The sequence below is a fragment of the Lagopus leucura genome, unplaced genomic scaffold (genome assembly GCF_019238085.1).
Source record: "Lagopus leucura isolate 7727_CA_CO unplaced genomic scaffold, USGS_WTPT01 Super-Scaffold_73, whole genome shotgun sequence".
NCBI lineage: Eukaryota > Metazoa > Chordata > Aves > Galliformes > Phasianidae > Lagopus > Lagopus leucura.
In genome coordinates, this window is record NW_024962252.1 from 30,976,275 (window position 1) to 30,990,823 (window position 14,549).

Consider the following 14,549-nt stretch of genomic DNA (forward strand, 5'->3'; position numbering starts at 1 on the left):
AGGTAGTCACAACTGCAAGGGAAAAGTGTAATGTCTAAGAGGGAGTGAAGCTAAATTATGAGGCAAATAAAGACAACTTGCTAAAAAGATGTAGCAACAAAAAGCAGTGAGACAGGAGAGAGAACAGGAATGGAATAAAGGATTATAGGATAACAAATCTGGACTGCCTGTTTACACTCTGGTTTATATTACATACATTTATTGTAACAACAGAGCAGATCTATCAGCAAGGATAAAGAAGACTTTAAAAGAATAGCTGAGCAATGCACAGTTAAATGTGAATCCACATTTAAACAGACTTACTTTCTTAGCAAATACCACAGCAGGTAGAAAACCTGAGGCTGATCAGTCAGGTTTCCATGCTAAAAAGAAATGAATCTGTAGAACCATAGACCCTTTAAAACTGTCATTCCTATTTCACTTTTTACATCATTGATTACACTTGGTGAAAGGGACATAAAATATTGTTTATTAATATATTGTTCTGTATCTCTTTTGGACTGCTGTTGCTAACTACGTAAACAAGGCAACATTGCAAGCTCAAGCTTCTTCCCATGTAATTCAGGACCCAGTGAGGTCTTTGAGGCAAATCCTACACCTGGCTGAGAAATCCAGACTTTCAATTCTCCAAGGAGCATTCTGCTTGAAGTTTTACATTCTCTTATCTGCAATGTAGTTTACCTCCAAAACACATGGAGACCACAAAAGCTTCCAGATGCTGAAGACATGACACCTCTGTGATGTCTCGAGGGACCTGAAAAACTGTGCTTCTCCATACTGGCTTCAAAATTCTTTATGGCTCTTCCTCCCAAAAGCATAATTCTCCATAATGTTCTGAGAGAAAGGGGACAACAACGCAGAAAATGTTGGCTCTAAGTCAAAGTCACCTACATCGCCTGTTTGGCTTCAGGCTATAGACAAACCTCTTTTTCCTACAGTAAAAAATATGTATTTATTTATTTATTAAGCACAGAAATGTCAATACCAGGTGGTTAATTATTTAGAAATACATCCAAATTAAAAACTTTTTTTTTTTTTTTCATAAAAGAAATGGAAAGAATCAGAAATGAGGTTTCAAGAGTAGTGTTTATAACTATGGAAAGTCATAGAAAGTCATTTTGACAAACAACATGGTCGTCAATAATAATTTGTGTTTTAAGAAGATTTTATGGTTTAAAAGCTAGTAAAACATAGGTATTCAGTGATAGCATAAATTTCAGTTTCCCTTTTGGAATCTCTATATTCAATTATTGGTAATCAAAATAGTGATTAAACCACTTTCAAAACTAATTATTCTTTAATTATCAGCTGGCTGTTCCAACTGTGTTAATTAAAGTAAACAGTAAGCAGCTTTTTTTCCACTATCACTACCTGCTTCTTGTAACTGAAGCCCTTTACTTTTCTTGATGTAAATTAAAGCACATCTGCTGATTCCATCCAATTATTCTTTTTATTTTATATATTTTATTATTCTTTTTATCCTGTAATCTAGAGAATTTAATTGCATTTCAAATGGCTTTAAAGTCACATGAAGGTGTACACAAATGCAGAAAATTGACACCACTGCAAAAGAAAATATATACTATTTATATATAAAATATACTATATTTGCAAATATATTAAAATTAAAAATTAAATATATTAATTAATATATATTTATATATTAAAATTAATATATTTTATATAAAATTAATATTATAAATTATATAATTAATATTAATTTATATAAAATAAAAATTATATTTTATATAAAATTAATATATATAATATATATTAAAATTAAAAATTAAAATTAAATATATTATAGCAAATATACTATATTTGCTATAGTTAATGAGCTAAGCATATTTGATTTCCAAGTAGTTTTCTGGAGAATGTGCATTTCTTTAAAAATATCCTCATATGTAGATGTTCTTTCATTTCTGTGACCAATTAGAAAAAAAAGTTCTTAAAATCTACCAAAGTTGAGAAATTACATGGACAGAATCGGAGTATTTATTAAGGAACTATCATAAATGATATCTAACATGTCACTGTTTTCATGCTGCTAAAGAGGAAAAATAAAAAAAGGGACAACCTTTCAAAATAACCTTATCTGCCACCTAACTTTATAAAATAAATTTTCATGCATATTTCCTCAGGGAATTCACTGTGGTAATAGAATGAGGAACTAGAAAGAAATTTTTTTGACCCTTGGAGACTTTGAGAAACTCCCTTAAGGAAAGGCATGATGTATTTTTAATAAATTTTGTGAAACCTTATATGAGGAGCTGAAGTAATTTAAGTAATATTACACTGAAGTAAGTACAAGTGGTTCCAACATCTATCCCACCCTAAACAATAGATGAGAATTTTTTCAATCTTAAAAGCATCTCCTGAGATTTAATTTATTTTATATTTATGCTGCTCAAAGTACACTTGCTTTTTTCTCTCCTTTCAGAAATTATCCTTGCTCTTTAAGACTAGTTGTTGTTTTTTTCCTAGTGTTGCAAACATCACACTGTCCAGATTTTGCTGATTTACTTTATTTTTTGAGCTGAGCAGGTAGGAGACATAGAAAGGAGATTGTCAAGGCAGACAAAATCGTTACACAGTCTGAATAAGTAGAGAAAGTCCAAAAGAATTCACCAGATACTTCGGATGTGTCTATCAATTTCTGGATTCTTAAGAAAATATATGCTGTTAGATATCATGCTGTGTGAATTCATTTAAAATAGCACAGACACGATTTCTACTGTAGTGACATTTTTTACTAAAAAAAATTCAGGGAATATGGAAAAAAAAGCCCTGTTGCCTGAAAGTAACTTCTGCTGGTGATATTAAAATGAATCTTTATGCGTGCAGAATTTACTAATCAAAAAGAAAGCCTCCATATCAAAAATTATTGAAGAAAAAATATAGTATATAGCTAATGCGTACACAACATTGAATTTGTTTTTACTCTCTTCTGTGGCCACAAATGTCTCATACTGTATTTTATCCCTAGCATACATACATGTTTACTGTAAAACACTGAGCATTACCATTGCTATCTGTGTTAACCAGGACAGTAAATTGGACAAGGAGGAATTCTCCACTCTAAATTATGAATGCAGGACTATTTTATGCATCTGAGTCTGAATTATTTCCTTTTCCACTTTTTCTCCCCATCACATTTCATTCTCCAGGCTCCCTTTGGATGCACCCTTTGGAAATACATCAGCAAACACCTTTGGCTCAAATTCACTCCCTGTTCACTGCAGGGGAGTTAGACTAGATGACCTTCAAAGATCCCTCCAGTTCAAATGATTCTATGATTCTAAGTGATATAACCTGGGTTGTACCTACACTGCTGAAGGCTCCATACTATTACATTGACTGTCATATCTAAATGATAAGCAAATTGCTAGCATAGTGGGTTACATCTATCCTATATATTTAAACTTGCTTTTGTCCTACATTTGCCTAACTTGTTTAGTCTTTACCATATTAACTAATATAAATCTGATAACTCTGGAATCTCATTTATAGCACATCAGCCTACCATGCCAACCTAATAAACGAGCTAAGAGTTACATAAAAGCAAGTTTAGAAAGCTGCCTTGAAGCAAACATTCTTGCTTACCACTTCTTCCTAAAATCTGAAGAATCACTTCTGTCAGCTGGGATTGCTTCTATTATGATAACTAACAGTATTGCTTCTGAGTTGAGATTGCTATCCCAGCTACAGAGCTGACTCTCATCTCTTCTCCACCCAAGGGGAGACAAGCACAAGGTTTGGTGCAGTAATGTTGTTGTTTCCCACTTCACCACAAAGGCCAAGTGTGCTGCAGTGGTTCTACTCTCCCCTCTGCCTGGCAGAACCAGTGGGTTCCACTGAAAGCACGTGGGATGGCTCTCACTGCCTGCCTTCCAAAGGAGACCAGCTCCCTTGGGACTTCGCTTCAGCCACAAAAACAGAACTATAATACTTCCACACATACAGCTTGTGGAAGGAAGCATATGTGACGGTAGCTCAGCTCAGACTTCTGCCCCACACAGGTCCTTGGGCATACTGCTGCTGCTCAACACATCACACAGCTGCTATTTAATTTCTGATAAGGCTGCAGCCACCTTAGGGAACAAACAGGAATTGCTGATTTTACCTACTGTTTGGCACATCAGGACTTTCAAATTTTAGTATTTTGCATAAGACCGGAAAGTACTTTGGTTGTGGCATATAAAGAATATGAGAACTTGTCAGTCTCACAGATCTGAGGTCCCAGATGTGTTTCTTTTCTCTACTTCATCAGAAGGCAGGCAGACATATAAAGCAACATGGCATTACAATACCCAGCCACCACAGTGTAACCTTAGATTAAGAAAACACAGCCTTGAATCACAAAAAAAAAAACACACAAGAAAACAACAGCTGGTATCAGGATTTTCAGATATTCTCTAAAGAATTGGTTTTGATACAGTATCCTCAATTTCAGCACGAACAGGGGCCTGGTGTTATAAACATCTCTGCTCTTGCAAGCCTCATCAACATTTTCAGCATCTGATTTTTCTCTTTCCCTGTGTAAAATAGTATGACAGGGCTTCATCTTTTGTACATGATGTTTCTGTCAGAAGCCTGAGAGGCAAGTCACAATTTATAAGCCAGACTCCTCCTAAAACAATGCCTTTGAAGAGTCTGAATACACATCAGCAGTCAAGATTTCTAGTTACAACTTAACAATTCAAATACCTTAATGCAAATGAGTTTTCAAATACCTTAATGCAAATGAGTTTTCCTAAGTTGACTTTTCCTGACAGGTAAAATGTGAAGGGGTTACAAATCTGGTTATGACTCATATTGTTGTTCCAGTATGTATGTGGTATGCTTCTCCTGTTGGCAAAGGGGAAAAAAAAAATCAGTGTTTTCAGTACTGTCATACCAAACAAAATAAATGTACTTTGGGAAGTGCCAACAAATTCCACCCTCACAGAGGCTGAGGGAGTAATAAGAAGAGTACAATACAAGAAAGTCTTAAAGCATCTAAATGATTTCTTATGAAATATGATCCACTGAACAGTACACAAGTCCAAAAACAGGAGACTTCTGATTCCATTTATAGTTTCACTGCAAATTCCACCTGTAGTCATACTCAAGTCACCTTGGTCTGCTAATAGGGACAAGAAATGCAACAGCACTTTAGTAACAGCTGTTATATTCGTGGTTCAGCAAACTGCTACATGTGACTTGAAATCCAAAATTTTTAGGGCTGTTTGTTGTGGTTTATCTTCAGATTAGAAATAAAAAGAATGAATAAGAAACAAATCTTTTTCCACTTTCACTAGGTTTCACTAGGGTTAGATGCCATTTAGTTACCAAAATGCCAATCTAAGAAGCAATCATTACCTACCCAGATATGGATATTTGATTCCATGTATAGTATTTTGAGTAATTTTTATCTTAAATTGATAGAAGCCCTTTGCTTTTTTTCCCCCCATTTTACTTTGTGCTTGTTAAACCATTGTACTGTTATTTTCAGTACCCTTTATGATGATAAATAATCCTCCTGCAATTTTTCACCATTACAACTTCACTAGAAATGGAACATTTATGTTTGTATGTCCTTGAATTGTTTGATTCAGGCTTCCCTGTACAGTAGCCATCAGTTTAGTTAAATGAAATAATGTGAACAGAAGAGTTTAACTGACAAAATCAAATCTTTGTGGGTGTTGTTTTTTTGTTGGTTGGTTTTTGTTCAAATCTTTAGGAATTCCTTCCTTGTGATCAGAACTACTGGTTGTTGGGTTGTTGGTTTTGGGTTTGGGGTTGTTTTTTTTGTTGTTGTTTTTGTTTTTGTTTTTGTTTTTGTTTGTCCTCTATGAGCATTTAGAGAAATTAAAGTAAGTGCAATAGCAATTGATGAGTTATGATTAAAAAGCTGTAAAGAGTGCCATTGCTTTTAACAAATACTTAACCACATTTGTTTACAAAGCATAATTTGCATTAAGTGCATGTCTACTGCAAAACATGACAGAAATCAACTTCTGAGGATATGTGGATTATTGCATTTGCATTTTCTGTTAAAATGTGCATACTTAATCATTTGCAGTGCTTGACGAAGGGGTACAAGAGACTTCTACTTTGATACAAAAATGTATTGTGTAAACCCTAGTTGTTCTGATGTTGGCTGCTATTTTGCAGGCATCCATTTCTTAATAATAATCACAGCAGTAATAAAATATTCTATGCACATAAAAAAAAAATATTGGCATATTGGCAAAAAACAAAAAGTAAATCACTGTCATGAATGGTTCCAAATTGATTCCACATAACAGTTTCAGAACATTAACAATATTGTAATATTTCTATAAAACTGCAGATGCAAGCAAATGTTAAAGTGAATTTGCTGATGCCTAAATCTGTACTGATATTGTGAATATGGGCATTAGATGGGTGAATGAATATAATTTACATTATATACATATCAGCTGTGTGAAATGTAGGAATAGATTAATGGTTTTGTATATGAAAGCTTTGATTTAATGGACAAGAAACAAAAAATATATTTCTTAATGATTTTTCAGCTAATCTAGTTTCTCACAGTGAATGCATCATTATTAAAACAAATTCCTCTGGATGATGAAACTGATGATTTTAGCCCAGATTAAGTTACTTCAGAGAGGTCTCAGACCATTGTTAGTGTTCTGCACCCATAAGTATTAAGGCAATCAAGAAACTCCATTACCTGAGCCAGCAAAAAATGATGTCTCATACAAGTGAAATATCTAACATGCCGCTAGGAAAGATTAATAAATACCGTTACTCAATGAAGCTGTAGCTTCCACCCTAAAGGATTTTGTTTTACGTATAGATCAGATGTATAGACAGAGCTGCCAGCAACTATTATTGAAAGGAAAGCACTGTAGAAGCAATATCAATCCTTAATGCTCATTTACTACAATACAAATTAGAAAAAGCTATCTTTTAGAGCGAGAAATCACAACTCTCCTAGTTGAAAAAAATGAAAGAAAATCTTGACTAACCATAGAATTATTTTCATTATGACTAACAGTTTTACTTTGTCTAAACTATTCTGTTAAACTATTGTTAGTCTATCAAAATTGTTCAGTTAAAATAAGCAAGAAATGAAAAAGTGTAGGCTTCAGTGATCAAATCCAGTCTTCAAAGATTTTAGAATTGTTTATTCAGACCAAGGCCTATGTACCTTATTGATTTATCATTTAAGGATTTCATATAACAATTGTTAAAATTCATCTTTTTATGCATCTCAGAAATTTAACAGACAGAGGTAATCAAGTGGATGACAGGGTATAAATCATAGAGGCGATAAACAGCTTAAACTAAAAGAAAGGAGGTACACAAATCATATTAACCACAAATCATCTGCAACAAGGGCCACGAAAACTAAACGTATAAAACTCATAACATTACAGATAAAGGAAAATACTGAGGGTTGCAGTATTATCAGGTTGGTGACAATGGTGCTAACATGCTATGAATTCAGAGACAATACCAATGAAAAATTCAGTTGGTGTATGCAGATTGAATAACTGTTACTTCAATTTGTGACGTGAAATTTATGTCTAGCATCCCTGAAAGTGATGTGAGATTAGTCTTCAATCTTCTGTATGATCTGCTACAGAATGCTGCATTTGAAGATCTTAATAAAATTCAGTATCATCTGAGAAATTGAAAAGTTAAGGAAATCCGCTATATTCACATTATATTATAAAAAGAGGAACTACAAAAATGAGCTTTTACACAAAAAGATTTTAAAAGATTAGATAAAAATGCGAGTGATGTAGAGATTCATCAACTCTTATTTAGAAGCTGAAAGTAAATTGAATATTATCAATTCAATCTTGAAAAGTGCACCAGCCTTACTTGAGTGATTTGGTTAAATGAATAACTCTGTATTAGAAGTCAAGAAGCATCATTCAGAAAGTAGACATTTATCACACAATTATGATTATGAGAGATAGAGCATAAGATCTAAGAAGTTAGAAGAATACTAATATAGATGTGTCAGGAAAGGTGTCAGGAAAGATGTTGGTATAACAATTTGGTAAGGGGACAAAATTTTCTAATGCATCAGACACTGAATTTCTATAGGATGTTTAAGACAAGAAAAAAAAAACAGAAAATTGATTATGAATGAACAGCACAATATATCTGGACTTCTACAAAGTTTTGCTCAAGTGACGAACAGAAAAACTATGCCATGCATAAGCAATCATGCTTCTCATTGATTACCAACGAATTACAAATCTAGTAGCAAAAGATAATGGCAATTCTATGGGTTCCACAATGGAAGTGGTGCAGACTATTAAAAGAGAAGCTGACCAAAAAGAATTGCCTGTGATCTCATGACAATAGCTGACTGGGGGGGGAATATAACGCAAAATTTTATGTCAGTAAATGTATAATGAAACAAAGGGAAAGATAATAAAAAATAAATTAATAATAATATTTTTAAAAAACTAATAGACACAATGAAAACACGTACCTGGTATGTATAGTAGATATTTAACAGCAAAGAAAGAGGCAGCAGAGAGAGTCTTATGAAATATTTTACTTGTTCAACAGAGATCAGTCACTCAAATCAAATGTTTAAAAGAAAATATAGAACAAAACACACAACCATGATCATGCCATGACATAAACTCATAAGTGCCTATGAGAAATACTGTTGGGTCCTGATCTCACCATCTCAGAAAAGGTATATAGAAATATAAATAAGTATACAAGTGACAGAGAAAAGCGAAGAAATGAAACAGCTTATTTACAAGAAGAATTGAATTCATAATAATTCTGCTACTCCGAAGACAGAGAGATCCAGGTAAGAAATAGGATACACTATTATGAAATCATGACAAGTGTATGATAAAAATGGCTACACAATTACTCACAGCACAAGAACTGAATCTACAAAAAAAAAAAAAAAAAAAAAAAAAAGAATTAAACATGTTGCCTCTTCCTTTGAGGAAAATATGGACCTCCAGCCATTCAGTTCAGTTGTTAGTTGGTGCCATGGTTTTAGCTGTGATAATTATTTTTCTTCCTAGTAGCTGGTATGGTGCTTTGTTTTGGATTTAGGATGAAAATAATGTTAATAACACACTGATGTGTGTTACAACACTTAATTGTTGCTGAGTAGTGCTTACACTAGTCTCCTGACATTATTATTTTCTTCCACATTAGTACAAGAGACAATGTACTGTTTGGTAATACAGCTACAATACCAACAGCAGCTCCAAATACACAGTTTTTTCTTGTGGGAAAATAAAGAAAGAAGAGAAAGGAAAGGGAGGAAGGGAGGAAGGGAGGACAGAAGGAAAGAAGGAAAGAAGGAAAGAAGGAAGGAAGGAAAGAAGGAAAGAAGGAAGGAAGGAGATGAATAAGGGAACAAGCAGCATATTAAAAATGTTATCCACTGTCTGTAAGTTTATTGAATCACTGGAGGATAGTTGGTCAGCTGTTAAGACTGATAAATACAATATCGCATCCTAGCTAAAATACATAAAATCAGCTTTTTATCTTACACAATAATCACTGTGAGATTCAAAAAGAAAAAAAAAAAAAAAAAAAAAAAAAAAAAAAAATCAAGTTATAGAATGTCTCTTTTCCACTTTATATTGAAATTCAATATGTTATACTAAAGGAAAATATAAGGTCTGTCTTTACGCAAGTCCGTGGCCAAGTAAATCATTACCAAACTCTGTTATAAAGATAGATTTTCTGCCATTGGGTCAATATGCAACTTCTCAGAGGACCATGACTTCATTAAACTATTTGACTTTACTTATGTCTTATGAAATAGTTTATGAAATAACGGTAATTGTAGAGTTGTAGGATGCCTTTCTTGGCAAATAACAGTTACAATGTTTTCAACACAGATGTTCTGATTCATTTTGTAGGAAATTACAGACAACTCAATACAGTATTATTTTTCACCTTTCAAGCTGTCAGAATAAATACCATGTTAGAGAAATACAAATATTGTACACAACAAACCTGCAAATTCCTTGCCTAAATAATGTCACAGTTTGGCCCAATTAGGCCCAGTTCTGTGACAAGGGAGCAAAGGGACCACAGTCCCACACCTCAGGAAATTGGGAATGGGGAACAGAAAAGGTAGGGAGATGGGCCTAGACAAGGAAAAAACAGCAGCAATAAGCTAAGGGAAAAGCATAACTTATTAAATATAATAGTAGAACATGAGATAATACAATATAATACAATATGATTGGAATTGAAGCCAATGAATCAAATAAAATGAGAGCGTGTTTTTGAAACTGAAGTCTTTAATGCTGTAGGCGAGACAGCCATGGAGTGGAGAGAGCAGAAAAAGAGCCTCATGATTCCCAGTCGGTTTTATCTTTCCCTCCTAGTGGACAACGGAAACAGAATAATGAAGTCTTCTGGGAGTTTTAGTTCACTTTTCTCTTCTGAGACCAGGTAACCAGAACTATTGACAATCTACGGAACTGAGCATTGGCTCTTTAACTCCCAGTGCACTACATGATGTTACGTTGTGGGATAATGATAAAAAATCATAAAAACATAACTGATGAACTGTTTATTCTTCCTTTTACTACATACATCATTTCATGCCAAATCATGAATTTACATACATTTGGATAGGTTTGTACTGGACCTATTTATTAGTACTGCGAGTTATAAAATAATAAAGTAACATAAAAAATGTTTGATTTACAACTGTTCATTATTTAAAGAGGTTTCTTTGAAGGTAATAAGTACAGAAAAGCTCAGTTCCCATTTTCCTATTTTCAAGGTATAATACTCATTCCCTTTCCATAATATCTTGCATCAAAAATCTTAATAGTCTGTCCCTGAATGCATTATTTAGCTCTTCATCCATTTTAGTCTCAATTCATATTTCTTATTCTTCTGTTGCTTCTCAAACACCAATCCTCCTAAATCTTTCCAAGTTTTCTCCCATTTTTTGTTTGGTCTTGTGTGTTGTATGTTTTCAATAAGCCCATTTGTCTGCTAACACTTAAGCTAACTTTCTGCCTCAGATCATGATTGTAGCTGACAATTCATATATCCCACTTCCTTACTGTTTTCCAAATCCTCTGCTTCAGTCTGCTTCAGCCAGGCTTCCAAATAGCCATCGCTATCCACCAACCTTTGCAGCTGTCTCTCAACTAGCAGAAGTAAGAAACCTAGACAGACTATTTTCCAAAATTGTGACAAGAAAGGAATAATGAAAAGAAATGAGAGCTTCCCCCCAAAAATAATGATGCCTAACTTATTTATTTGTTGGCAGTTTGCAGCGTATGGTACAAATTATATTTAATTTTAACAAGCTAAATTTAATTTTAAATTGCTAAATTTCTTTTGCTGTATGTAATTGTGTCCATTTGGGATCACCATCTGGACTTCAAAGAGAAGTAATAAAGATATATATAAATATCCAAGAGTATCCAAAATACAGACAATCTGCAACATAAGTGGGGAAAAAAAAGAAGCAATTAGCAGAGCGAGAAAGCAGTCATTGCCAGCAAAGTCACATAAGCAATAGAAAGAGATTTATCAATGAGATTAAAACAAAATTGCCAAGAGTTTGCTGAAATAAAGAGAACTGATAGAAGTTATTCTACCAGTAGTAAGTGGGAAAGAAAGGACTTGTCCTATAAAGTAATAGAGGGCAAATAAAGATTTCCTTATAAACTTGCTTTCTTTTCTAAGTCTAACAGTCACTTTGCTTTTTCAGCTTATTTTTGTCCAGTTCATATTTTAAGCAAAACTGGAGCCAATGGGATGAGTTTCAACAAGGCCAAATGCCGGGTCCTGCACTTCGGCCACAACAACCCCAGGCGACGCTACAGGCTTGGGGCGGTGTGGCTGGAGGACTGTGTAGAGGAAATGGACCTGGGGGTATTGATTGATGCTCGGCTGAACATGAGCCGACAGTGTGCCCAGGTGGCCAAGAAGGCCAATGGCATCCTGGCTTGCATCAGAAACAGTGTTGCAAGCAGGAGCAGAGAGGTGATTGTTCCCCTATATTCAGCACTCGTGAGGCCGCACCTCGAGTACTGTGTCCAGTTTTGGGCCCCTCACTGCAAGAAAGATATTGAGGCCCTGGAACGTGTTCAAAGGAGGGCAACAAAGCTGGTGAGGGGTCTGGAACACAGGCCATATGAGGAGAGGCTGAAGGAGCTGGGAATGTTCAGCCTGGAGAAGAGGAGGCTCAGGGGAGACCTTATTGCTCTCTATAACTTCCTGAAGGGAGGTTGTAGGGAGCTAGGGGTCGGCCTCTTCTCTCGTGTCATTAGTGATAGGACCAGGGGGAATGGTTTCAAGCTACGGCAGGGGAGATTCAGGCTGGACATGAGGAAGTATTACTTTTCAGAAAGGGTGGTCAGGCACTGGAATGGACTGCCCAGGGAGGTGGTGGAATCACCGACCCTGGGGGTGTTCAAGGAAAGACTGGATGTTGCGTTGAGGGACATGGTTTAGTAGGAGCTATTGGGAATAGGTGAACGGTTGGACTGGGTGATCTTTTAGGTCTTTTCCAACCTTAGTGATTCTATGATTCTATGATTCTATGAAAACTTAGTTTAGACGTCTAACCTTTTATTCCTTTTTTGTGTAAATAATCTATATGCCATCTCTAAGCAATTGGAAGAGAGAAAGGTCATCAGGAATAGTCAGCATAGATTCACCAAAGGAAAATCATTCTCAACCAACATCGTAGTTTTCTATGACGGCATAGCTGGAAAGATGGGATAGAGCAGTGGATGTCATCTATCATGACTTGACTTCAGCAAGGTTTTTGATACTGACATCCTGATACTGAAGCTGAGAAAATATGGGATAGATGAGTGGACAGTGAGGTGGGTTGAGAACTGGCTGACTGGCAGAGCTCAGAAGGTTGTGATCAGTGGTGCAGAGTCTGGTTGAAGATCTGTGACTAGCAGCGTTCCCCAGGGCTTGGTGCTGGGTCTGGTCTTGTTCAGTATCTTTATCGACGACCTTGATGATGTTCACCTGCAGTAAGTACACCAATGATACAAATCTGGGAGGAGTGGCTGAAACACCTGAAGGCTGTGCTGCCATTCAGCAAGTCCTGGACAGACCGGAGAGCTGGGCAGCAATAAACCAGATGAGGTTTAACAAAAGCAAATGCAGACACTTGCACCTGGGAAGGAATAACTGCAAGTAACAGTACAGTTTGGGACATGACCTGCTGGGGAACAGCTCTGCAGTAAAGGACCTGGAGGTCCTGGTGGATGACAAGTTGGCCATGAGCCAGCAGTGTGCCCTGGTGGCCAAGAAGGCCAATGGCATCCTGGGGTGCATTAAAAGGAGCATGACCAGCAGGTCGAGGGAGGTGATCCTTCCTCTCTACTCTGCCTTGGTCAAGCCTCTCCTGGAGTACTGTATCCAGTTCTGGGCTCGCCAGTGCAAAATAGACAGGGATCTCCTAGAAAGAGTCCAGTGGAGCACCACAATGATAAAGGGCCTGGAGCATCTCCACTATGAGGAAAGGCTGAAAACTGGGTCTGTTCAGCCTTGAGAAAAGAAGACTAAGAGGGGATCTGATTAATGTCTGTAAGTATCTTAAGCGTGGGAGACAAAAGGACATGGCCAACCTCTTTTCAGCAGTTTGTGAGGACACGACAAGGAGAAACAGCCACTGGAGCATAGGAAGTTCTGTATCAATAGGTGAAGGAACTTCTTCACAGTAAGGGTGATGGAGCACTGGAACAGACTGCCCAGAGAGGTTGTGAAAGACCTGCCTGGACATCTACCTGTGCAGCCTGCTGTAGGGGGCCTGCTTTGCAGGGGGATGGACTCAATGATCTCTGGAAGTCCCTTTTAGTCCCTACAATTCTGTGATTTTGTGATTCTATAATCTCAGGAAAAATAAATAGGCAGTCCCTCCAGAGCTTTAGCCTGTGATTCCTCAAAGTCTATATTGCTAAAGCAAATTTCCAATTTACATGAAAAAAAAACAACACGTATTGATGATCTTTTGACAGGAGGAGATGTATAAAAGAAATACAAAAAAAAATATAATCTCATTCTCTTTCTTAGTCATTTGTGCAAAAGAGGTACAGAATCTACAGAAGTGGGAAGTTACCTATAATTGGCATTCTGTTTTACAACTGAGGAAAATAAAACATTAACTTACTGCATTCTTATTTATTATCATGGTAAAAAAGGGCATCATGACACATTTTCTCTTTCTTATAAATTATTCAATTAGTTTTATTATACAATAAAAGCGATTTAAGGTCCAGCTGGATATACCTAACAGTGGAAAAATTGTTTAAAAAGACCAGAAAAGTTGCATTTCCCTACTTTGGGAGAAAGTATTTGTTGGTTTGGAAAACATATTATTTGAATTTATTGATTTGAATTAATTTGAAATATTTTTATAATTTTTGTATGTATTTTTTAGGAATGGGGAATGTAATGTATTATTACTGTATTGTTATTGCCCCTCTTATGCTTGATGGATAATTTTGGATATTCCTCCTTGCAACTGTACACACTGCATACTGGTACTCCAAGAGCAACTCAATGGGACTGCTTGATTA